At 36.8% G+C, this 26,778-nt stretch overlaps 1 protein-coding gene and 1 non-coding gene across 13 annotated transcripts in view; one reads left to right on the top strand and one right to left on the bottom strand.

The window, feature by feature from the left end:
- Positions 1–26,778, top strand: part of RYR2 (ryanodine receptor 2) — a 361,102-nt gene that overhangs the window by 59,936 nt on the left and 274,388 nt on the right. The gene's annotated exons all lie outside the window — the stretch shown is intronic.
- On the bottom strand, positions 13,150–13,216 carry MIR135B (microRNA 135b). The gene has a single exon (NR_035149.1). It is a non-coding gene; the product is annotated as a microRNA 135b (primary transcript).

Raw genomic sequence — 26,778 nt, 5'->3', positions numbered from 1 at the left:
ACTGATGCTCACCTCATGGAAATTGGTACAACACCTCAATGTAGAGATACAGCAACTTCTTACTTTATTTCTATGCAACTCCATGTAGCAACATAAACTATTACTTTTTAAGGTATCTGCTGTTTAGAGTTATTGCATTAATGGCAGTTTTCTGGGTATCTGTTGGAGCCTTAGTTATTTCTGATGTTTGTTTGGTTTTTTATTAAGACAGGAACTTTATTTTGTCCTTGGCCAAAATTAGTAATGTTCCTTCAACTGAAAAACTGAGCGAGCCTGCCTGCTCCCAACCTGTGGATACATATTACAGCATATTTTTATGTACTGTTGCATGTTGCTATTTTGTGTTGATACTTATGGAGCTAAATGTTTAAGTCTTGAACAGTAGTGTTTCTTTCAATCAACGTACATCTCTTGCAAATACAAAACTGCATTTTTATTTGCTACATGCAGTCCAGAGTGTTTTGTTTTCCTTGACATGTCTGGTGAAACCTTCGCACTCTCACACTTCAGCACTGAAATGAAATACATAATTTACGAACTAACAAGCTTATAGTACTTCAGAGAATTTTACTTCTTATTTGTGTGCCTTATGCACATCTGCATAGAATGTACTATTTGTATTTTTTTAATATATGCTGTTTTTTTATGAGACTGGTAACAATTTTCTGTGTTAGCATTCTGGTATTCTTTTTCAAGTCTTTTATTAAAGATTCATTAAATAAATGTGCGTGTGAAAAATTGTAATATTTAGAAGGAAATGAGATATTTCTGATTCTAGCTTTTACCCTGCAATTTTTCCTGTGAATTAATTTGGCTTCCAGGTATGACATATGTTATGGCTATTGACTGGTATTGTTTGTTCCCCCTCCCCTTTTAAAAATGACTGTGGGGAATGTTCAGTAAATACTGTTCTGCAGTCACTGGTCTTAAGATGGAATGCCTCTGTACTGTTTCTATGCATAAATGCTCTCCAGGTTGGTTTATATGTAATACTCTATGGGTGTCTCTTATGTAGCTAGCCTTTGAAAACGTGAAATTAGAAGATGGGGAGCCAAAAATATGAAAGACAGAGTTCATCGAGCCTTTCATGCCAGACAGAAGAGATTGATTATTTTCTCTATAGATGAAGTGGAAAATATATTCTTTTAACATAGTCAATTTTGTTTTCTTTTCCAAAAGCCTATCCATCATTATCATGTTACATGAGATAACTTTTAGTATAAACCAATATGGTGTCAGGAGACCATTTATTTAAAAAATATAATATTAATCATTGTAACTGATGCTAGAAAGTGTGAGGAAATCAGATTTTTCAAGAAAAACTGGGAAGGAGGGAGGGAGGAAATAATGCAACCTGAGAGATAACAGCTTCTGGAGGTCTATTTAGATGTGGTGAAAGAAAAGGCAAAAATCAAATTTTCAAGTTAGAGGCTTTGAATTGCCTGAGCACTAAGACTCAAGACTGATGTGCTGGAAAGTGTTTGTTTCTTTGGATTTTGATGTAATTAAAAAAAAAAAGAAAGCTATAACCATTATTTCTTGTGTTACTGATGTATAAGTAGAACCTCTTCAGATTGTATTTTTTAGTAGAGAAAAAGCAGTGCTTGCAGTTAGTCAATAAACAAATGCAGGGATTTGAGAAGAGAGGAAAAAAAGCTGTGAAATACTTACTTACATGTCAAAGTAGTGATTGTGTTCTTTTGTCACAGACCTTATAGCTGAAGTCATTCTCTCTCTTACCTGGTTTTCAAACCTGATTGTAGATTTGGCCAGGTATCAGAAAGCAGAAAAGTGCTGATTGTGATATCAGTTATTCATGTAGATTTTAAATTATGAAATTATATTAAATATTAAGGTAAAGTCTTTATTATATGAAATTAAAAGATTGCTAATCATTTTTGAGATTTCTATCGAGAATGATCTATTTTGCAGTTTTTAAGCTGCAAATCATGTGTTGTATATTCTATTCAAACTATTAATTTCCCAATAGAGGAATATTGAAGCTGTTGTGCAAATTGCTAGCAAAATTCCATCTGTTCAGGAAAAAATAAAACCAAAGTGGCGCACAGGCAGGGAAAAGTATGATGGAGAAATTATTTTATGAGGTAAATGAGAAGATGGTGGCTTTCTTAATTTAGGATTTTTTTAAGGCTAAAATGGAATGTAATTGCTTTGAGTGTATATATATTGGAATTATAGAAATATATTTTTATATATTGAAATTATAGAAACTCAATATTTTGGTATGTGAACATGTGCATTGGATAAAAGTAGAACGTAGGGCAGAAATACAAATAAATGTCCTAATCACCAGAAGATTTGAGTAGCCTCCCAGTTCAGATTAGTATAAGAGAAAGTAAATGCATTTTAGATGGATAGAATTTAAGGGAATAGCATGTTTTGGTATCTTTGGTAGCAGGGGATTTATTCATTTTCCTTGGAAATCCTTTACACGTTATCTTCCTAAATGATGAGCTTCTCTATTCTAGAGCCCGTACAGATCTTAGGATTTGTTTTTAATGGTGCATGGGAGAAAGCGTTGTTTAGGCACTAGCAATAATTTCTGTAAATCTTTCATTACGTTAATGGTTTTGCCATTGTATTTCAGTACTTCACACAGTTATCAATGTCTGATGCTGACAATGACTACTACTACTAGATTTTCTTCATAACTGTGATTTAGATGTAGTATTTCCACAGGACTCATGAGGCACTGGGAGATAAGTTCCCGAGTGCTTAATTAAGTCACTTTAAGTCATTTTCCTACATGGCTGTCTGTAAGGCAATGACTTTTTGCTCTGCCAAAAAGTAAATGAGTAACTTCTGAGTGGTGCTGACCAGTGCTTCTCTGCAAATTCACTGGGAGTGTTAGAACAGTGTTCACGACACAAGAGGCAAGTCTTGGTGTTTCTGCTGCCAGGGAAGTGATCCACTGGGGGATTCTGTAAATCTAGGGTAACTCTACACTGCACCAGGCTGTCACTAAACACTGCCAGAAGAACTGAAAAACCTCTGATAAAAGCATAAAACAACACCAATAAAAGCAGAGGAGCCTATTAAGTGATGACTCACCAGGTCTGAGCTGAGCAGAGTGCTATGTGATAGTTTTAGTTCTTGGAATTTTAAAATGAACAGTGTTGATCAGCGACCCAAACCTGGCAGATGTGCATGTATCTAAACAGACTTAGCATTAGATCTGCACTTAGTATCATTACTTTAGTATAATTCCCTGTTCAGAATGATTGAGAAGGTTTATTTGCTTTGTATTACAAAGTCCAAGTGCTAAAGATTGCCAGAATAAACAAAAAGAAGAACCTGAATTATATAATCATACCCATTTCCTTTGTGTCCTTCATTTTTCATTCTTTCATTCATTAATTGTCCAAGATGGCCAATACTTGAGTTGAGAGAAGTGAAATGTATTCCTGACTTTTGAGTTTTTGTTAAGTTATGGATAGCCTTGCTGTGGGTTTTTTTAATTTATTTTTTACACTGTAGCATCATCTTCTAAAAATATTTTCTGAATTTACATGGACAGTTATGATCTGTAGAAGTACCCTATTGCTGTCCTCATTTTGAGGTTTAAGCAACAGAGACAATGTTTACCCAAATACAGCAATTATCAGAAAAGTGAAAATGTTGTCCATTGCCTTAGACCGAAAGCCATCATTTATTTTTTATTTTTTACTTTTCTTTGTTTCCTGTTTCAGTTAACTATAATATTTCAGAGCTCGTGGGCATCCACTCTCTTTTCCTCTGATACAGCATTTTTCCTGTTGCTTTATCTCAGTAGTGAATGAGGACAGCATCAAGATGGTTTTTTCTCCATACATAAGGAAAGATGGATTCTGGAGTCAAGCAAGGTGCAGACAAGTGAACAGAGGGAAGATATACACATAAAAATTGTCCTTTTGATTCTCTTGCTGCTGTAACTGTCCAGGAAAGGAGTACATGCTACAGTGGAAGATAATAATTCTGTCATGTATGTCTGTCACCTTTCAAGAGTAGGATGATCAGTGCTAATTTTGAGGCAATGCAGCATCTACAGTAGTCTGTTTTCATTTAACTGGGCCATCTGATTTTGTGTTAGTTATATAAGGATAGTACAAACTTGATGAGAATAATTCTAATGCTTGTCACTGGAAATAGTTGTTGTCAGGGAGAAATTCTTTACATCTGGGAGCACTGCTGACCTTCTGTTGAGACTATTATTTTGAAAATTATATATAATACAAGCAAACAAATATCTTCAGTTTTATTACTAAGCATGACAGTGTCCAGTTATGGTCCCATCATCACATCAGTGTTTGTTTAGAAAATGCTTCAAATATTCCCTTTCTTTTCCCAAACACAACTGCACAGCGATTCACTGGCAACCTAAATTGCTTACTCATGGAGAAATTAACAATAAGGAATGCCTACATGCTTTCTTATTTGAATATAATGTTTTGGAAATTCCAAATTGTATTACTTTTATTTTTCATGATATTATTTCCCTGTCCCATTTGTTCTGTACTTAAAATGAGATTTGAGCTGACAGTTATCTCCCACAGCTTGTCTGCCACCATGGAGTGAAAATGTACATGTGGTTGATTTTCTCTTCATTCTGTCTTCTCGTTCCAAAAAAAATGCTGAAGCTGAGAAAGAAACATGACTAGAAGCATTTGCAAAACCTAGGTGCTAAAGGGAAACCTCTTATACCAGCAGGATTTTCAGGGACTGGCTGTTCCCTTCTGGTTAAATTTACACTCTAAACATAGTAACTGTGGCCTCTTAACTTTCATTCTTTTCTAATTTTTTTAAATTGGTTTAGCTCTTTTTTCTTTTTTTCTTTTTGTTTTTTTTTTTTAGTATTTTCAGAATAAGTGCCATACTGAGTCAGACCTCTGGTCCATCTAGCCCTGCATTCTGACACTGACAGCACAAGATGCTGATTCAGGATGGTACATGAGCCTGGGAACTTTCTGTAATCTGCTGCCCTCATATGTCTTCAGCATCCATAGATGTTTTGTTGTCTTCAGCATCCATAGATGTTTTGTTGTCTTCAGCATCCATAGATGTTTTGTTGTCTTCAGCATCCATAGATGTTTTGTTGGAAGTGTTAGAGGGGAGCATCTGTGAGTGTTCTCTTCAGTGTTTGTGGAGAAATTACTGACATCGGTTTCTGTAATCCTTGTTTGTTCCCACAGGTGCTGTCTACTATACAGCACCCTGTGAGAAATTTCAGAAGCAACTATGAACTGTATTTAAAAAACAAAACTAAACGAAGGAAACTTCAGAAAGAAGAAAACAAAGACTCAAACCAAAGCGACTTTATTAAAACTTAATTTTTCTATTCCTTATATACTTTGCAAGGATTTTTTCAGATTTCCACCCCCCCCCCCTTCCCTTTGATTTCCAGTATATCTGAGCTGTCATACTTTGTGTTATTTAGATGAGCTTTCAGATTTTATTTTTTACCTTTTAAAACTGTTGACTTTTTTCTCTAAGATTGTCTCCTTTATTTTTCTCTTTGACCTTGGAAGGTGTCTGTCTGCTTGTGCAGATAAAACCACCTACCACAGTACTGCATCTAATAGAGTGATTCTTAAACAGGCTAGTGGATATCTTTCTTAATTTCTGGACCACTCAATTTGCTTTTTTGTTTCCCCCCCCCCCCTCCTTTGTTTCTTTTGACGGCTTGTACCATTTCCAGGTCATGTTCTTTCTTGAAGTTAATGTAATTAAAATAGAGTGTGGAAGCATATATAAATTTTGCCATACTTTTTTGTTCACTGTTGCATGTGCCAGTCCGTTGGTATTGGATAAGGTTTGAATTGCCTGTCTTGTTTGCTCTTCAGTTCCCCAGTTCATAACAACCTTGTTGACACCATCTTATGGTTTTATTGAGACACAACTTATTTCCTGTGCCTCATGTGGATTTGGAAGTGTTCTATAGAATCATAGAATGGTTTGGGTTGGTAGGGACCTTTAAAATCATCTAGTTCCAACCCCCCTCTTATAGGCAGAGACACCTTCCAAGAGACCAGGTTTCTCAAAGCCACATCCAGCCTCACCTTGAATGCTTTCAGGGAGGGGGTATTCACAACCTCACTAGGCATCCTGTTTCAGAATGCTAACATGAAGCTTCTTGACTTCAGTTTCCTACATAAGAAACTAAATGTAACCTTCAAAACATATCTTTTAGACTTGCCCTCTTCCTAAGAATACCAACAGTGCTATTGATCATGAACATTTCTCTCTCTCCATGACCATCTATGTGGCAAGTTTTTCGGTCTTTGAACTTGCTAGATTAGTTATGTGCCAGTCTCCTTGGACTTTGCAAACAATATCTGCCTGATTACTGAATCTGCCGTTGCCATTGCAAGCTTTTACCTATTGCAGCAGATTCTCACAGTTTCAGGAGCCTCCTTGTTACAAAGAGATGCTGTGATACCAGCTCTTAGCCCAGTATGAGCACTGCTACTGCCATGGCTTTCTGCTCAACTTCTATTATACAGAAACCCATATATGAAGGTGCTAAAGTAAACTACACAAGGGACGGGACAGATATCACTTGCTGTTCAGAATGTGATCTGGACTTTTTTCAGTTAGCCTGTGTGAACTCTTTTTTTTTTGTCTAACAGTACATTAATTGGAACAATGACAAATGAAGGTGATCATTGTGTAAAGGATTTCCGTGCTTTGTAATTCTTTTGCATTAACTATTCATACAAAATAAGATGAGATGGCTCTTCTATTGCATTGAAGAAAGGTTTTAGCCTATTAATCAGTTTGCCTTAGATCTGAACTTCTGAATATTTTAAAATGTATTCTTTTCTAATAAATCTTGACACTGATGATTTCAAGGAGCATTTTTAACCTATGCCAACATCACTTGTTCTGATTCAGTGTATTTGTAATTAAAAAGAAATAAACCCACATAATTTCTATTTGCTGCAGCTATATGCTAATGTGCTCTGATACTGAAATGATCATTTCTGCATGATATCACTAATTCCAGCACCTCACTTAATGCTGAGTGTGGAAATATCATATGAAGAATTTTTTTTTCTAAATTGCATAGTGAATTGGTTGAATCTGTTAAGCCAAGACATGATGTTCTTAAGCAGAAAAACCAGCCAGAAGATGAAAGAGGAACCCCACAAAGTACATTTTCTTGTGAGCATATGAGGGTCAAATGTGAAAAAAGAAATGTGTAGGAGTTTTAGTAAAATACCAAAGTTAGGTAAGGGGTGAGGGAGTTAAATATATCATCTGTAGTTTTCATTCTATCTGACACTGCTTGTGTGAGTCTGGTTATGGTTTCTCTAGGAGAGAAGAGCTAAAAAAGAAAAGTTAGGTTACTATAGGGGAAAAAAGCTTGCTTTATTTTCTTCGTAAATCTAGAAAATATTTTGCGCAGTAGAAGATTATCAGTGGTTGTTTTTCTATATACTCATATTCATTATTAGAAATAATTTATTTCAAAGCTGTCTTCTTTCACAAGTTAGCTCCAAATGTATTTCAATACCTCTGTGCTTCACAGCATTTAACATCCAGGTTTAAATTTTAATTAAGTTCATTACTTAAAAATTATACTTAATAAAGTGCTTATGACTGGGCTGTCATGAACAAGAAAAAAATTATCTGCCTTGGTAATGCCTATGTATCAGAGACTTCTATTAAAATGAATTTGCTGCCTTAAATATAAGATTTGTTTTTGCTATGCTGTGTCTGAAATCACAAGTGAAACATATTTAAAGTCTTAATTCAGCACTGTTCATTCTACAACACTGTCACAGAATGAGCAAATCATAGAATGGCTTGGATTGGAAGGAACTTTAAAGATCATCCAGTTCCAATTCGCTGCCATGAGCAGGGCTACTCTCCACCAGCTCAGGCTGCCCAGGGCCCCATCCAACCTGGCCTTCAGCACCTCCAGGGACAGGGCATCCACAGCTCCTCTGGGCAGTAGTGTCAGAGCCTCAACACCCTCTAAAAAAAGACTTTCCTCCTAACATCCAACCTAAATCTTCCATCTTCTAGCTTAAAACCATTCCTTCTCATTTTATTACTATCAGATCACATAAACAACTGGTCTCCCTCCTGTTTATAAGCTCCCTGTAAGTACAGGAAGGCTGTGGTGAGGTCTCTCTAAAGCTGTCTTTTCTCCGGGCTGAACAAGGCCAGCTCTTTTAGCCTTCATAGGAAAAGTGTTCCAGCCCTCTAATCATCTTCTGGCCCTCCTCTGCACCTGCTCCAGCAGCTCCATGTCTCTCTTGTTCTGTGGGCCTCTGGCCTGGACACAGTACAGGAGCAGAGAAGAGGGGGACAATCACCTCTCTCTCTCCCTGCTAGCCACCCCTCTTTTGATGCAGCCCACGGTATTGATGGTTTTCTGGGCTGAGTGAACGCTGCTGGCTCATGTCAAGACCTTTATCCACCAGAGCCCACAAGGCCTTTTCCACAGGACTGCTCTCAATAAGTAAATGTGGGTTTTTTTTTTGTTTATTTGTCCCATCTCCAGTTTCCTCAGGAAAGAGAGGAAGGTTCTCTTAGAATTGGGGAGACAAAGATTCAGAGGGATAGTTGGCATATTTAACTTCAGCAGACTGTTACACATCTTTTAAAGAGAAATTTGTTTTGTGCCCAATTGTTAGAGCTTATCCCCATGGACCTATAGATGAGTAACCACGGTTAACACTGTCATCTAAAAAATCAGGATTATTTCCTCTCCAACTCTGTCTCAGTTCTTTCATCTGTACTGTTTTAAAAATCATGTTTATAGTAGGCTTTGCTTTTTAGAGATACTTGCGTTTTTAATCCATACTTGGCCTCTGTGTTCAAATGTTCTCGTTTCTCTTTGCCAGTTTTTTGGCTGATGGATACTGTTTTGATTTCTTCGGGTTGTCTGTTGTTTGGCAGTTAAGTATTAACAGTTTAATGTTAAATTTGCATAATAGCAAGAATGAGTTTAAGCGCTTTCATTTCAAGGAGGAGGTGATGTAATTTCTTATGTGTGTGGAGGCATAGAAAATGTAACACAATATCAAGAACACTTATATTGACTCAGTATCTTTATTTGGCCACTAATAAGGGTATTTTTTTGTGTTGCTATAGCAGAAGATGCACAGTTTTTCATTAAGATGCAACTATGTTTAAAAGTCTGGAGGTATTATTCTAATCTCCTTTACGCTACGAGACAGAAATGATGGAAAAAACTAAAACAATAAACAATTTCAAAATTAAAAGTTTATCTTACTAACTTCAGTCTTTTGCTGTAACTAATCAATAAGCCTTTGTATGTTTCAGCAATTCTCAAGTGCTAGGTTTACCAGGAGACTTTAGATAATTTTTTGTTTTTGTGGCTTTATGGAAAGAATGGATAAATTACTTCTCCATAATCTCTTATTACGCTTAGAAGCCTTAGAAGTTGCTACTAGCAGTTTGGAAAGTCTTTCATAATTTAATTCTGTGTGTGCTCTATTTTGTGGTTTAGTTGGACCAGACAAGGCAGCAGACACAAAAATATTCTTTCCTTTCTGTGTTTTTTTTTTTTTGATCTGATGCTCTTGCTTCAAATATTCTTAGTATCTCAGTGATTTTTTTTTTAATTTTATTTATTTATTTATTTCATTGCTTTGTAATGTCGTATTTGAGGATCCTTGGTTGCAAAGGGGTCTATAGCATTCTTTGGTAAGGGCCCTGAATACATGTTATCTGTAGCTTGCTGATCTGAATTTATGGTAGATAGCTGTAGCCCGTGGGACAGTGATCATGGAGTCCTCACAAGTTCAAAATCTTTCAGCTGTTATGGTTATTTTGTATCACTGGATTATACTATATTTCTCTTTCTTGCTGCTGCATCCTTTGTTTCTTCCTCTATTTTTATTTATATTTTCTCTCTTATCAATAAACAGCTTGTTATTCTTGCACTTGTTTCTCAAGCTAGTGAGTCAACAAGGGAAGATTAATGGATTTTTTTAACGTTGTTTCCTTGAGGACTACTTTATATTAGTTAAAATATGAAAGAGATTATTTGAACTAGGACAACTTGAAGTGGTAACAGACTGCAAAGAAACCACCGTGGCTGAGGAAATCACTGCTTTTTGTGATTACTTTGGCTTCCATCTAAATAAGTGGTTGTATATGCAGATCTGCAGAGGGGGCTATTTTGGAACTTGCAGATATTTTTTGAGCCTTAAGTGGCAAGTGCTGTAGGAAGTGAGTTGAAGGACATGAGAACAGTACTTTCTGTATGTTTGGATGTTGTTTCTGTTAATCCTAAAAGTCCACACTTTCTTTTAGCAATGTACAGTGAATTAGGAAAACTAGAAATTTAACGTGAATAAGTTATGTGGATTATTTGTTACAGTAATACAGCTCATGTTTGTATGAAAATTACTGTGTTAAAACTCTAAAAACTGCAGCAATTGACAGAGCCATAGAACTGGGACTAGAAAACCTGGAGATGTTGGTGCCAAGTTTGCCATGGCACTCCTGCCTACCAGAAGCCTCAGCCCTGGCTGACAGTGCCTGCTCTGCAGATACCAGAAGAGTTGAGTGTCAGTGCAGAGGTTTTTTGTAGATGTGAATGTTATCTTTGTGGAAAGCAGCTCATTTATTTATTTATTTATTTATTCCATGGCTTATAAAACAAGCACCTGAAGACAGACATCAATTGCTGTCCTTCAAGACTGGTTTAGATAGGACCAAACATCTACAATTTCTTGTCTCCCAAAATACTATATTCTGAACTCCAACTCTTTTGCACAAGAAGACAGGAGGCTTGTCATTAATGAGTTATTACTGCAAAGCTGCCTGCAGGAATGACTGTCAGTAGGCGGGTCTCAAATGTGCTATGGTGGAGGCATATTTCTCTTATTGAAATAGAAATGAAAATTGCCCAGGGAAGTTGTGGATGCCCGGAACTTGAAGTGTTTAAGGTCAAGTTGGGCTCTGGGGAGCCTAATGTAGCCCACTGCAGCATGTTGGAACTGTATGACCTTTAAGGTCCCTCCAAGCCCAAACCATTCTGTGATTCTATGATTTGACTTTGTGTTTCTGGTGAAGACTGTCTTTGGGATGACCTAGGGATTTGTTAAAAGAGGAAGGAAAAAAAAAAAAAAGCTCATCTGGACTCGTCTTACAGTGTTATAGCAGTTTATAGGCCAAAATAGAGGAAAATATTTGCTGTTAGGTTTAGAAATCCAATGGTATCCATGGGATTTGAGTTTTTGAAATATGCACAATAAGAGGCAGAAATTTTCTAAGTGGAGATGTTTGAAGAAGGGCAATACCGGCATACTGAGGTATTGCGCAGAAGATTCTACCAGTGGTTTTTGTAGCTCATGAACTCAGAGGTGATGTCCTTTTGCCTAACGCAGCAGTGTCTGCTGTGTCACTGTGTGTGAAAGGAAAGGCCAATTAGTGCTTTTCATGTAAACAGAGCTGATATAAAGTCCAGTTCTGTGCTCACAGAATTGGCGTATAACTCATACAAATATATTTGAAGTGGTGACATGAAGATCACTGCCTTCCTCTTCATTACTGATGAGCTACTGTTAGTAAAGATAGTCCATTAGTATTGTTAAATCTTTTTCTTCATTTTTTTTTTTAATTGAACTTCATCATACCTCTGCATAGTTACAGCATATTGCCAACCCAGTTGTTGAATTCCTGGTCTGGGTCTCTTAACAATTATTGCACTAAATCCCAATACTTAAATGATTTCTTTTTAGAAGGACTGAAGAGTGTTTTAGAAGGCTGATCCTTCTCAAGGAAACTGTTCCCCCATCCTTGTTCAGTGTGAGTAGTGTAGAATACTGATCTGGATTTTAAATCTATCACTAGATGGCAAATCATTGTATTCAGTGTTCCCTTGTGAGAAGTATGGAGGAAGGTGATGGAACTATAGCTGCTTGACATTTTTTTTCTTGTCTGATGGCAGTTTATCCTGTAAGGAATTGCCATTGTTAGTAGAGCTCACGAAAACATCTTATTTCAAAACAAGAACAACACACACCATGAGGAAATTATGGAGAAACCCACACAGCCACCAACCCCAAAACTCAATGTCTGTATGGTGTATTTACAGAACAAACAGTGGACAACAGCAAGAAATTTCCTTATGCTGTTTGCAGTTGCAAACTAAACAATCCTACTCACTATATATATTTTTTACTAAATGGCTGTATTTTACCTGTAGCAGGTAAAAATATGGCACAAATGGGATCATCTAAATCTGATCATTAGTCATTTTCTGACATCAGAAAGATTTGCTAAAATGGGCACGTGTATAGGAAGATATGCCAAAAGACAGCAGCAGTGGTGAGGCAAGAATGAATCATCTCTAGTTCTTGAGAACCAGATGGAAAATTATCTTCTTCTTTCAACTGGAGGTCAGTAATATAGCTATAATAATATGAGAGCTCATTGAAGATATCTGTGAAGATATTTTTAAACAAAATTTCTTTTTCTGCTAAATTATTATTTTTTTTGTATTAAGCATTTCTACATTAAAAATTTAAAAACTTGTGGGACAGAAAGTTATGTAAAATGGCTTTTTTTAGTGTGCATGCATTATGAAAACAGGGGATGATAGACCAGATTTTAATATATATTTCCCTTAATGACCTTCAGGAAATATTAGCCCCAGTTAATTAGGTTCCATTGAACTTTAAAAAAAAAAAAATAAAAAAAAGGAACTCTAAGATTAAAAATGAGCAAAACAAACTCAATAGCATGGCTACTGAAAAGAACAGAGGGAGAACTCTTTCCTTGACACCCAAACAAGAAATATGTTTTTTTTACAGCTTCTTTTATATACTGTAGAGAGTTTTGAGAGTTTTTTGTGGTAATTACATTTGTGAGAGCTTCTGTCTGTGGGATTCAGAGCAGGTGAAACAAGGCTGGTGTATATTTTCTGAGTAAATAGTGAGTCCTGCTTCTGTGTATCATTAGAAACAAAAAAAAACCCCCAGAATTAAAAAAAGAAAAACAAAGCCCAAATACCAAAATTATTTATAAACAAATAAAGGAATTTGGCATAACAATAGGTGAATCATCTGTAATTTATCTTGGGTAAATCCTGGTCAGATGGTTAAAAATGTGAAATGTAATCCTAATTTACTAAAGCAGAGAAAGTAACCAACCAATTTTCTTGAAAGCAAAAGGAATAAAAAGCCATAGAGAACAAAGCAAAGGTCCCTTTCCCCACAAGCCCTCTTTCACCAGAGGGAAAATAGCAAATACTTGCTAACTTCACATGAGATCTACTCTGCGTGATCAGTTTGTCTCCTTCCTGGAAGACTTGCCTGATTATTTGTTATTTGTCTGAGAAACCTTCTATAGCACATTGTAACAAAGTTGAAAATATCATACAATCATAGAATGGCCTGGGTTGAAAAGGACCCCAATGATCATCGAGTTTCAACCCCCTGTTATGTGCAGGGTCGCCAACCACCAGACTACGCTGCCCAGATCCACATCCAGCCTGCTCTTAAATGCCTCCAGGGATGGGGTATCCAAGACCTCTTTGGGCGACCTGCTCCAGTGCGTCACCACCAAATATCACTCTGTTCGTTTCATGCAATGAATAAATATAGCTCAGCCAGTCTTCCAGCTGCCTTTCTCTTGCATTTGGTGTGTAATCCACAAGGATCTTCTAAGCTGAGCTGCTGGTGCTGTGCTGAGCAGCATCTGCATTGTCCTCTGTGTCCTTGTGTGTGCTTGCTGCTTTAAAGATGAGAGAAGAGGGCTGAGATGAAATAAGGCTTTTGAGCAAAATGTGCTCCTGAAACAGAGAGGTGGGAAGCATAGTGCTCAGGTAGCTTCCTTGTTTGTCCTCTAGAAAAGTTTGAGCATTTGCCTCAGTTTGAATACTAATTGTGTATACTATTTTATTGGTCCATGATCATTAACAACTGTTTGGGAAGCATCTTTTAATTTTGAATGCATGCTGCTCATTTGTGTATAAGAAGCTGATGAAAATGTTTTTCAACAATTCAGAGTTCTAGGCCTTCCTCTATTTTTGGATGTGTTTTTTCATGTTTGGTTACAATTCCGATGAGAATTTTACATAAGCATAAACCATTATTATAATATTTTTGTAAATATTTACTTTCAGGTTCAGATATCTATTTAAAGCTTGCTTAATTCTTAGGGATCTTAATCCCTCTGAAATGTTTCTTACTTGTTCAAGATGTTTCTTGGAGAAGTAGCTTGTTTTCTGTCTCTGCCAGGGTGGTTGCTTAGACATTCTTAGAAAATTAGTGTAAGTGTTCTGATTCTTAGGCAACAGCCAGCAAAAATGACAAATAAAATGGTTTGTGCTATATTTGTTCATAACCTCTTCTTTTTAAATGGGAATTATTTTAAATCGGAATATATTTACTTTTGAATACAAAATATGTCCAAAAAATGCTAAGGATGTGATTAACTGATAGAGCTTTGATGCAAGAGATTTTTGTACTGTAGATAGTTTTCCATTTTTATTTTTTTAAACAAAACCAAAAGACAGTAAATATAAAACAACAACACACACACACACACACACACACACACACACACACACACACACACACACACAAACCCAAGAGACAAGCAACAAACACAAAGTCAACCAAACAAAAGGTCAAAACACAGAACCTGAAGGTACGAAAGTATGAAATGACATAAACTTCTTTTGAATTTAAAAGTGATTTTCTTGTCAGGTTTCCTGTTCAGCCTTTGCTAGGGTCCCCAACAGTAGTTAAATTTCCCCCAGGTAGTTAAATTTCAGCACTTCAGGGAGATAGTCAACAGAAACCCCTGGGAATCTGTCCTCAAGGACAAGGGAGCAGAGCAGAGCTGCCAGATTGTTAAGCTTTCCCTAGGGCACAAGAACTCTCCATTCCCAGGTGTAGGAAGTCAGGAAAGGAACACAATAGACCAGCATGGCTGAACCAGGTCAAACTGGACAGCAAGAAGAAAATGCACAGGCAATGGTATCAGGGACAGGTAACCTGGAATGAGTATAGGAAGTTGCTAGTGCTTAACATTTAATGAGCTATAGTATTTGTGCATCATGTTTCAGTTCAACAAAACTAGCCTTTATCCACAAATAACAGTTCTGCATGCCCCAAACTCCTACCAGTTTCTGCTACAGATCTGATATACCTCCAGTGCATCCAGTGTATACATTTATTTCAGGCGTGGTTGGTTATATTTTACTTGATAAAACAAAGTCTACCACTGAAAGGCAAAGTTTCGCTGTGTATAGGCCGTGAATTGGGAGATACCCCAGAATCTCTTAAGATTTTGTTTCTGTTGTTGATTTTACTTCCATTTTTCAAGCTGCTAAACAGGACTGAACAGATGGGCTTACACATCTGGGTAAATGCATTTACCAGAAGAGATTTTCCAGGCTGCAAAATAAGCGTCTTTTTGTACTATCTTTTTGAGTAAAATTGATCTTGTTAAGACACACCTTGACTAACTTAAATTTGATGTTGCCACTTTAGTAATGATTTAAATCTGATTTTGTTAGGTTCTGCCAACCAGTAGCAATATGTTACAGTTCTATACATTTCTGCCAAAAGGAGCACCTTCCAGAATGCTCTCAGCGTGTCACTGAAGCAAATATAATCAGTCTTAGAATGGTATATTATTAATGTGTTTTTTGAGAATGCCAAAAATGAGGACTGGAACATATGTGCACTTAACATTTTTTTTGTCAGTTTGTGATTTTGCTTCTGTATTTTTATCACTGCATCTGTATATCTTTTAATTTCCCAGTTTCTAGCGTGTGTAAAAGACTCCAGGCTTTCAGGTCTCAATCATCTGGGAAGTGTTGGGCTGTGTGAGAACTATGAAATATGGAAGCTTTTCTAGATTTGCAAATGATTTCTTGAATTATGTAGTCTAAGCATCTCTTTCTAGGTAAGATCTCTTTCACTTTAATATTTACATTTTAAGTAATTTCAAGCTTCTAACTCAAGGCAAAGTTATTTTTCTGTTTTGTTCTAAGTGTGAGCATTTATATTGAATCTGCTTAAAATTGACTTGTTCTGAAATAATTCAAATATAAATAGGTGGGTTTGCATCCTTAACTGCAACAACTGAGGTGAAAAGCTTTAAATTTGTAATTCAGGTTATTGTTTCGGAGATGGTGAAGCAAACAACAAGGGTTGCAGGTTCAGGAGGATTTACTCATTCCAAGTTGGAGAAGTTGAAGTAGAGGAGATAACAGCTCCATCAAATGGTGTAGATCCATTTTCAATTCCCTTGGCAGTTATCACTTTAAGAGTCCCTGTCAAGACTGTTTAAGGCTTCATTCTTAGCAGATAATCTCGTTCTCCACTAAATACTTAACTGAACAAATGTGAAGTGTTTTCATTACCTGTTTCATTATAACAGCATTTGTACTGTTAATAACTAAACTTTTTTTTTGGCTTCTGTGGTGATTCCCTGAGCATGAGTCTTTTTGGTTTTCTTTGTTTATGTTAGCAGATATTTCTAATGCATATAATTGTTTAAATGTCTTAAAAGGAGAGGGACAAAAAGAAAGAAAAAAATTTTGTTTAGTGATGTTAAATTCTATTTCCATGCTTCATGGATTTATATTACCTATTGCAAGGAAATATTTTGTCAATTAACTTGGAGTTAAATGTGTCATCATTGAAGCATTTACTTTCTGAAGCAGTAAGAGGCCCACCTCTTTTCATTCCATAGGCTTAAGTCTCCCTTGATTTTCAGCATCTCTTTAGTTTTGTAGTAGGCTTTAGGATGAACCTAAACTGGCCTGTCAGTAGTGAAGCAGAGAATACGTTGTGTTTATGCAAGCAAAGTTCATGGTAAAATTTATGCACCTGTATCTTTCTTTACAAAGATGTATATGTTTTTCATTTTGTTTTATATTTACAGTATTGAAATCAATGGCCTGCAGAGCAAGGGTTATGAAATTCTCTGTATAACCATAAATATTCTTAAAATTTATGACAGCACATTGGGAAATGTTAAACTTATTATGTCTAATTGTTATTTGAGATGAATTCTGGGGGGCTGGAGACTAAATAAAACCAGAAGCTGTTACTTACAGTAATGCTGATTTATTACTGATAAATGCACGCACAAAAATGTGTACATAAATCTAGTTCTATTGTCTCTATGCCGTATTTCTAATAATATGCTCTGGTATGCTCTTCTTTTGTTAAATATACTTTTGTGTGAGTTACTGTAAGAATCAACGATTTCTGATCTGTACTTTGCAACTGTTATTTAAGGTTTATTGTCTTACATTTGCCCATAAAAACTACATATGAAGAAAACAACCAGAGTCACTAGAGGGGTTCCATAAGGCTACATTTTAGAGCCAGTTCTCTTTAGTGTTTTTATAACTGAGTAGGATGTGTGACTCAAATGCATAGTTATTAAATTTGCAGATGACACTACACAGGGAGGGGCTGTTGACTTCCTTGAGGGTAGAGAAGCTTTGCAGAGAGATCTCAACAAATTACTGAGCTGGGCAATCACCAACCAAATGAAGTTTAATGAGAATAAATGCCAGATTCTGCATCTTGAGTGGGGCAGCATTGGCTATACGTACAGACAGGCATGAGAGACTGGAGAGCAGCCTTGAAGGAGGGGATCTGGGGGTTCTGGTTGACAGCAGGTTAAATCGGAGTCAGTAGTGTGCCAAAAGAGCCGACTGTATCCTGAGAAGGTTCCACTTATGAGAAGCATAGTGGTACTTTTGATGACTATTTCTATTCTATTTTTTTTTCCTTCTTCTTACTGCACTAGGGACATATTAGTCTGCTTCTTAGGATATAATTAATCTGATCTACAAGTCTATGTCTGATGTAGTCATCTAACTTCTTTTTGTAGTCAAGAAAGTTCCTGAACAGGCCTTTTTTTTTCTGACCATAAGCAGAGCCCAAAGAGGGCACCATCTCACACATGAATTGCTGTAGTTAAGCTTTAGGATGTCTAAAGCTTGCAGCAATCTCACTCCTCTTCCTAGGACAACAGGGTATGTGGAAGCCCTGCTGCCAGGACTTCACCAGCTTTCTTCCCTTTGTTTTCTTCAGTTCCTCCTGTTCCATTTAAATGCTTTGGAGTACATAGCAGAGCAGTTGGGAGATGTCCTGCTCACAACTCACATCACTTCAGGCCTCTGTGGCTGACCATCTCCTGCCCATCATTTGGGGGCTGATGGTGCTGCATGTGCACAATTTTAAGCTAATACAAAAACTGTGGAGAACTCTATCTTGTGACTAACAAATCGAGGTCTTCAGGTTGCAAGCTGCAGTGACCAGTTGAGAGTTTGTTGTAATTATGAAGTTCCATGTGATTTGGACTGAAATTCACACACCGAAATGTACTCCTTTCCTCAGCTTTTATGTAATTTAGCTAGGCAGAGGGTAGTTCTGGTTATGTGAAACCTCAATCCCTATAGTATGTTTGATTCGTTTGTTGTCATTCATAGCATAACTTTAATTATGCAAAGCTTCTGTCTTTTTTTTTTTTAATTTGATACCCTCATTTATTTTGAGTTAGTCTTCATGCTGCTTCACTGAAAACATGGGGAAATTTTGTAGCATTAATTTCACTTTTTACTGTTTGGAGAAGCTGCTACAAGCATGCTGAGCCTGAAACTCATCTCACTTGAACTGGAACATTTATGCAGTGGTCATCCTGGCCTATGTTGATTATTGTAGAACACATGGAGGAGAGCAAATACTTGCAGAAGGCACTCATGTTTGTCTGAGATAATGATTTTGTGAGACAGTGCCTCTCTTTTTGGTAAATCTGTCTCCCACCATTGGCTGTAAAGGTAATTTAGACTGAGTAGATGTAAATAAATAGCTAAATGACTAATGATTGTAGCTAAGTAGATTTACTTGGGTGAATTTTAAATGCCTTAAGTTCAGTGTGATGAATCATAATCTAAGTGGTATGTAGGAGCTCAGCCAGCCAAAGGGACTTAGTGCAGTCAAAAATACAAGTAAGAGCTTGTGTTTCTTTGCCTCTTTAATGTAGGGCTAGTTATCTCCCTGGCTTTGCTGCTGTACTTAATAGTTGTTTAAATTAACTCTAAAATTAGTGAACTAATAAGGTAAATGTTGAAGTATAATTATGATCCAAGTTATGTGAAGTTATATGTGTATGTTTGAGGGAGGTGTGAAGGCTTTTAGGGGACTTTAAACTGCGTTAATCTAATTGTACATGTTAGTCATCAGCATACATGAAGGAATGGAAAATGATAATACAAACTGATATTAACATGCTTAATTTTTACACAGAATATACTCATAATTCAAACATATTACATTCAAAAAGCTATTTTTGTAAATACAGCTTTTTAGTCATTAACGTATGCAGAAAATTACCAAAATAATATGGCATAAAAAATTCAAACCTTGATTTCCTTTGGCCAGATGAAACTACTATTCTGAATCCACTTTTCTTGTTGAGATGTTACTTTTTTTTCTCATATTTCTTTTAATTTTCAGTTAGTGTAATAGTGCAATTTTTAGTAAGTGTGGCAGTTGATAGATGTCAGCCCATGAAGGCTTCATGGGGGAATAAAACTTTTAATTTTGATCTTTCCATTAGTGTAGCAATTCTAACAGATTTCTTGGAGTCCTTCTTGCAGCTTATTTATGAAAATCTTAAAATACAGCTCATATGATGACATGATACTGTTTATTGTCTCAGAACTCTCAAAGTACTGTGGAAGTAATGGCAATTTCTTATACATATATCTTATATATAAGAAATATATATAATTATATATAATTTCTTAAAAAAAAGAGTGAGGAAAAATGAGATTAGTGTATGATCATGCATTCAGTATTTGAGAATTTGTATTTTCATCTGTGGTTAACATACATTCCAGTTATTGTTTGTTGAATGTAGTTTTAAATGTAATGCAAGGCCATGAATTCCACATCATAAACAAACACGGCTAAATTTTGCTTGTATTTATTTTTTGACCTTTTACTTAGATGGAAATAAAGTGAATCCCACCTTAATTCTGTTTCATGTAGAATATATAGAGATCAATAGAAAATGAGCATACAGTGAGTATTTTTGTATACAAAAAATGAGTATACAAATACGAATTTGTGGTTTATAATGTTTGAGTTTGTGCTTGTGCATAGCCTTTAAGAATTTGCTTATGAAATTTCAAATAAAAGTAGTTGAAAGATATTCCTGCTGTTACAATATTGTTCATTCATTTCTGATAGCTGGTGATAGCTAGTTTGTTCCGAGTAATAAACAGGAAATAAATTTAGACTGCACGGTATGCTGTGACGTATGTGAGCTAAGAAGTATATTTTTGTAACATATTTTTGGGACTCTGTTCACTGTGGCCTTCTGTCACTACACCTGATTAAAATCTGTGAAGAATTACCTGCTGGTGTGAGAACCCGGTGGCAGAAAGCCTCTTTACTACATATCTGAAGATTTACTGAATTTTTCTTTGTTGTTACTGCAAAATGTAGCATGCCAGTTGAATCTCACAGCTTTTCAGCTCCACAGTAAGGCTCTAAAGGACTTGAAATAAATGGCTAAAAATGAAAGAGTACCCTTCAAGCTGGAGTAAAGAGAAAATCTTTGTAAACCAGACATTATTATTCAAAAGATAGGCTTAGTATAGATTCATCAGGATCTATTTACAGTTCTGTAAATATCAGCACAGTTTTTAATAACCAAATCTTCTTCTGCAGTGTGCTGTGCTTTCTTATGCGGAAATCTTCAGACCAACCAATATTGCTACTGTGCTGAAGATTTGCATCTTTTTAAACTAGAGTTATTTTTCATTCTATGAAAAAGAGTACAAAGCAACAACTCTTAAAATTGCTACCCGTTTTTGTAATACCTTTTCTCCTGGAGGGGGCATTTTTTGATATTACCAGGTACTGATTGAGTGGTGGCCAGCTGCAGCACTTAGTAAAGTACAGAAATGTATAATCTGCTGACTAAAAACTGTGTTTGCTTGATGGGTATGGTCCTGAAATCTGCCCTAGGAATTTGAATGTTGGCCGATCCTGCATGACAGCAACAGTGTAACACACAAAATTTTGTTTTATATGATTTTTTTTTTGAGGTGGAAATAATCTAGTCAGGTTAAGACCTGTTCAAGTGTTCTGATACTCTGTGTCCTGATGTTTGCTTAGAGATGTGCCTGTTTCAGGCTGCTGCAGATCCAGCCCCATGTAAACTTCTGTTCCAGAACTTTTTAGCAGTTGCCGAGAATAACCCTTTAGTCTCAGAAACTGCTCAGGAGCCAGCTAGAACATTTGGCACCTGACAGTGCGTTCTGGGGTTGTAGCACCTTGCTTGGTTCCATCTGCTTTTTTTGGAAAACACTTCTGTCACTTTATAACCTCTAGATGTGCTCTTTTCAAAAATAATATGAGGTAAATGACGCAGTTGTTGTGGGGGACACTGTTGCCAAGCAAGCCCCACGATCACGGCGTGTCTTGTGATGTGTCAAACAAAAGGAAGATTTGTTAGTTCATAGCATTGCATTTTTCCTAGGACGTGTCAGGGCTAAAGACTGTTGACGCAGTGGTGTGATTTACAAGCTGTGAATGGCAGGTAGGAGAATCTCACAAAGCAGTTGGATGTAAGACAAGTTTGTATACAAAACAATATAAAATAGGCGACTGACTTACATGGTTAGACATCTGAAAGTGCTGGAGTTAAGTCTTTCTGGTCTACTTAACAGTCGTTTGAAATCTAGTTTTATAAAGAAAATATTTTTTTAAAGTTTTATGATAGGAATAGAGTTGGCAAGTTAAATAAAATGCACAGGTACTATCATCTGTAACACCTTTTTCATAAAGCAGGATTTAAAAAAAAAAAAAACGTGTATTTTGTCATACTCTGATTTGATTAGTGTTGTAGAATAAATATGGCCTAACTACTTGGGTGAAGTTATTAAGAATTACCTATGTAGCCTGTGGTTTCTTGCTTGTGTTCCTCATAACACATTTCTTGTAAAATTGAGATTACTGGGACTGAAGATATTCAGCATCAACAGAATGACCCTGGCGCCCTCACCAGACTTACCTGAGGCTTAACTTCCCCAGCTATCCCAGTGCTGTTCTGACTGGCAGCTGGTAGTGTGGGTAGAGTACTCTCTCCTACAATGGAAATTATTTTGTTTTTGTTGCACAATATGTGAAGAAATGGCAACATGATATGTATAATTATTTGTTCGTATATGTGATCAAGATTTGGACTTTCTTATGTTGTTAGTATACTGTAATCTGGTACTGCAACTTAATGGGAAAAGACTCTTGATTTTTTCTTTGCTTTCTGTTTCTTGAATACTGTGAGGTTTTTTGAAGACACTGTTGCAAAAGTGAATAAAATGCTCTTGCTATCCTGACTCATCCCTGGGTATGTGGGAAAGGACAATGGCTATTGGCCCTCTGTTCCATTTTCCCCACTGCTTAGTGTGGCAAAGTATTTGCTAGAGTAGTCATGAGGCAGATGAGAGTTCTTCAGCTGAAAAAGCCTCTCCGAAGTGTCTAATTTTTTTTTTCTTGGTGAATGCTGTTGCTTCTTAGTCCTCACTTCTTCATTGCGTCCATTCAGCATGAACAGTCACTTCTGTGAAGTAATGCTCCCTTTATCTGCTGTTATCTACTGAGCCGAAGCTCAGATGGCACAGAGTGGATACAGCCATCGACCATCCCTCAGGTCCTACAGCAGGGCACACACCATGGCCTGCATCCTCTTGTCTGTTCCATGGACATCCTTATTCTTGTAGCTTTCTTCATAAAGGCTGAAAATTCTCCTGAGTATGGAGTTGACATCACTACTTGAAGACATGCTTATGCTCACTAAACAAGGGAAGGAAGAAAGTTTTTTAAGAAAATAAATAAATTCACCCTGTAAGGAAGGCTTATGCAGAGGACATCTTGTATGTTCTGATTGCCAGGGAGGAGACATGATAGCAGGAGCACATGTGAGAGGAGGGCAGAGAGGCACAGAGAGAGGTGTCAGCTCAGTGTGTCTGGGTATGGAATAGGGGAGTTAGAGCTAGGAGGAGCGATGTGTGTATAGAATGGGGAAATAAAGGGCTGAAAATAGGAGATCACTGAAAAGGCTAATTAAAACACTAAACTAGTGAGTGGCAGAAGGTTGGAAAGTGTGTAAAGTTGTTTGGAATAGAAGGATCATCTTGCGAGTAGTGGGATTACAAAAGTGAGGAAAAAACAGAGTACAACTGAGAAGGTTTATTTCCCAAGAGATGTCTGGAAGGCCAGAGGCAAATGAAGTGCATTTTTTCAGAGATAGTTTAGACAGTAAATGAAGAACAAGAAACAAAATGTTTCATACTGAAGGTAGAATGGTAGTCTGTACCTGGTGAATAGCTGCCGTATGGAGCTCTGACCTGCATCAATGTGGAGAAGTCAAAATCAGTAACTGTTACTCTGAATACCTCAGTCTGTATTTGTCTTACCACTCTCTACTTCTACTTCTTTCCTTTTGAAGATGAGAGCAATAAGTTGAATATAGAAGCACAGCAAGTCACCAATGGTAGATTGGATACTGACTCTTTTAATGGAGAGAAGGCCAGTCTCTTTAATGGGATCTTTAAAATCTCCTTTATAGGTAGTAGTGAAAGTATCTGGGTATCGTCTTTTCAGTGTTATTGCTTGGATTTTCACAGCAAAACACACTTTGAATCCAGAACAGTGAGGTGAAGAAATCAAGTGTAAGTTTGGTGCTTTTGTGGCATTTTAAACTGTGTAGAAAATTCATGTTTGTTAATAAACCTTTTGGAATTCTTTATGGTATGCAGGAAAAAATCAATTATAAATCAAAGATTCTCAGAAGAGAAGTTGAGAACAGCAGTCTGAAAGAATATTTCAAAATGGAATTAAAAAGTCTAGGAAGCAAGAATTTGGAAAGGTGGTAGACTTATCATGATGACAAGAAAGCGTCACATGGGAAATGTGTGAAGTGAAAGGGTCAATCTCTTAAGTTAGAGCAGCTTCGAGATAAAAGCTGGGTAAAAATACATTGACTGAGAATTAGAAGCAGAGAGAGATTAGAATGAATCTTTAACATTGCTCCAGAAAAACAAAGATACCACAGTGGCAGGTATGTCATTTGGTTGGGAGTTAGAGAGGAAAAGCTGTATGATCAGTTAGGGAGCTGTGAAATATCAGTGTGGTGGAGCACTGAAATGGAATGAATTGAGAAATACTGCTGAAAAAAGAATAAGAGATGAGAAAGTGATCTAGGGTTGAATGTGCAAACTCAAGCAGTTGGTGGTGTTACTGACTTAGCCTCCTGAATCTGGTCACAAGATAGAAGTTTGAGGGCTGCTGAATTTATCTCATGTATTCTTGCATGAAATGGATGATGCAGAGGGGAGGTATTCATGGCATGAGTTGGGGTGAGAGGCTGTGTTGTCAACTGCTCCTTGCTCTGTGGAACTTTAATGGGGTAGGAAGAACACAACAAAAGGAGTGTGTTCAGTTTGAGTCTGAGTATTGTGTGACCTTGAAAAATTTGTTTTGATATACGCCACTTGCTCAGAGGAGGCTTGCTAAGTGCCTGGCTCATATCATTAATAAAATGTCTTGTATTTGCCTGTGGAATCTTCTAGACACCTTTTCTAGCGTGCTCTCACCTGTCTTTACTGGTACTGATATTCATGCCAACAGAATCAAATACAGCAAAGATGTATCCCATGCTGTAATCATGCCTTTGATTGCAGAATAGGCAGCTTGGAACTAGTGAGCGAGGGTGTAATGCAACAGCATTCTTAGTAAATTCCTAAAATATGTGGAATTACATCAGAGAGAAATTTGGCACGCTGGAGCTTTAAAAAACCTTAAAGCAGCTTGCCAGCTGTTCTGTTTAATTTGGTATGCATACTTTATTGTAGATGTTTTCAACTCCTCTCATCTGTCAACTGTGTCAGATAAAGGGTTAGCCACTGTTAACTATAGTTAGACAGATATGATTATTATTAGGTACTGAAAGCTGAACTTGGCATTTTTCAGGATTGTAGGACTGCAGTGCTAATTGGCGAGAAATAATAAAATGACTCATCTTGACTGGAAATATGTTTATTTGCAGATGTATTTTTGGTAGTAGAACTCAATCAAGAACAAATACAGTAGTACATGCAAAAGCAAGACCAGTGCACACTGAAACAAAGTGTGACGCTATTACATGCTGACGCAGTGCAATACAGAGCCAGAAGAGGAGACTCTGACATTGAATATGGATAGTAAATCAGTTTCAGTTCTGTACACATTTGATACCACTAGTGGGTGCTGTACTTGACAAGGTCTTTAGCACATGCAGTTGAGTGTTCTAGCCACCTGGCATATCCCTGCAGTGCTCAGATGAAATGCAGTCATTCTTTTCACGGTCTAGTAGTTCAGGGAACACAGGTGTTCATATTACTCAATTGTACTGGAGCAACTCATTCAGATTTGGTCTTCTGCCTTGTGATTGAGTCTTTTATTGCTGTCTGGTGGCTGTGGAAGCCATAGACTGAGATGGGTCCTGTGCCTGTGACAATCCGCACAGTGTTGATATGCAAGTCCTAGATAAACTCTGCCACAGAACCTCACTCTATTTACATAGTGCATAACAGGTTTTTATTTTTGCCTTGTAGATAGGGATTTCGTTCTGACAGGTCCTTTGTATCATTGTTCTCTAGTGAAAACTTTCTGACAAGTGCTGAATAGGAATCTACATGACTCAAGGTTTTTACATATGTATTTTTAAACTGCCACATCTTTATTACATGCAGATCAGCATGACATTGCTGGAATCTGGCAAAATTATTTTGATGATTAAGTTATAGAGCTCTGGGGAAGGAGGGGTAAATCAAGTAGTTACTGTACTAGCAGTCTGCTTCCTGGTACAGTAGCAAGAGCTATCAGCTACTCTAGTCCTCTAGAACTCCATCTATTTTGCATGGGATTTTCTGTCTTGAAGGTTATTTCCTTTAGAATAACATTGAATTCTTATGGAATTACTCCTCCTACAGGATTAAAACTAAAACGTATCAAAAATGTATACTGACTAATTAGAATCACCTGGTTGGAAGAGTCTACTCTCTTCCTTTTCATCCTACAAGTTCAGCTACGCATAATTCCTCCAGTGTACTTCTAAAAATCTTTTAATGATGAAATTGGTAATGATGAAGAATTGGTAGTGAAAATTCTTTGCTGTCCTCAGAAAACTTCTTACTAGCTGTCCTATACTAACTGTTTTGATAAAATGAAGAACAGTGTTACCTGTTTTTTGTGCTGTGTGTTACTGACAACCATTTGCTTTCTGTACAGCCGCCTAATGGTGTTGACTACTGATCAACATTTGATTCACCGTAACCGCCAGATCCTTCTCTAATGCAGTGTTGTCTTAGCACTACTTTTTATCTTGCATTCCTATGTAAAGGATGAGCATTGTTTGGAACAGTGTTTTAACACTAATTCCTGATGACCAAGACGATTACTAAGATTGTTTCTACTAACAACACTTGGCCTACTGCTACTGAGGGCTGTAGTATTGTGGTTTAAGGCATGATATAGTAATTAAAAGTTTGGGCCCTTTTCTTACCTCTGTCATAGGCATAATTTGCATTCAGGTGCCAGAACCACCACCCCTAATTGGATGGTATTTCAAAGAAGAGCTTGATAATAGTTTGACAGTCAAGAATGGAATTAAAAGTAAGTAATAGTAGGCTTTGAGCATTTGTTTTGTTGGTACCTCTATGGGATTGTTCACAAGATAGTTAATCTATGTTGATAGTGATTCTTA

This window comes from Gallus gallus, chromosome 3, assembly GCF_016699485.2.
Source record: "Gallus gallus isolate bGalGal1 chromosome 3, bGalGal1.mat.broiler.GRCg7b, whole genome shotgun sequence".
Classification (NCBI taxonomy): domain Eukaryota; kingdom Metazoa; phylum Chordata; class Aves; order Galliformes; family Phasianidae; genus Gallus; species Gallus gallus.
This window is presented reverse-complemented; position numbering and strand designations above follow the sequence as displayed.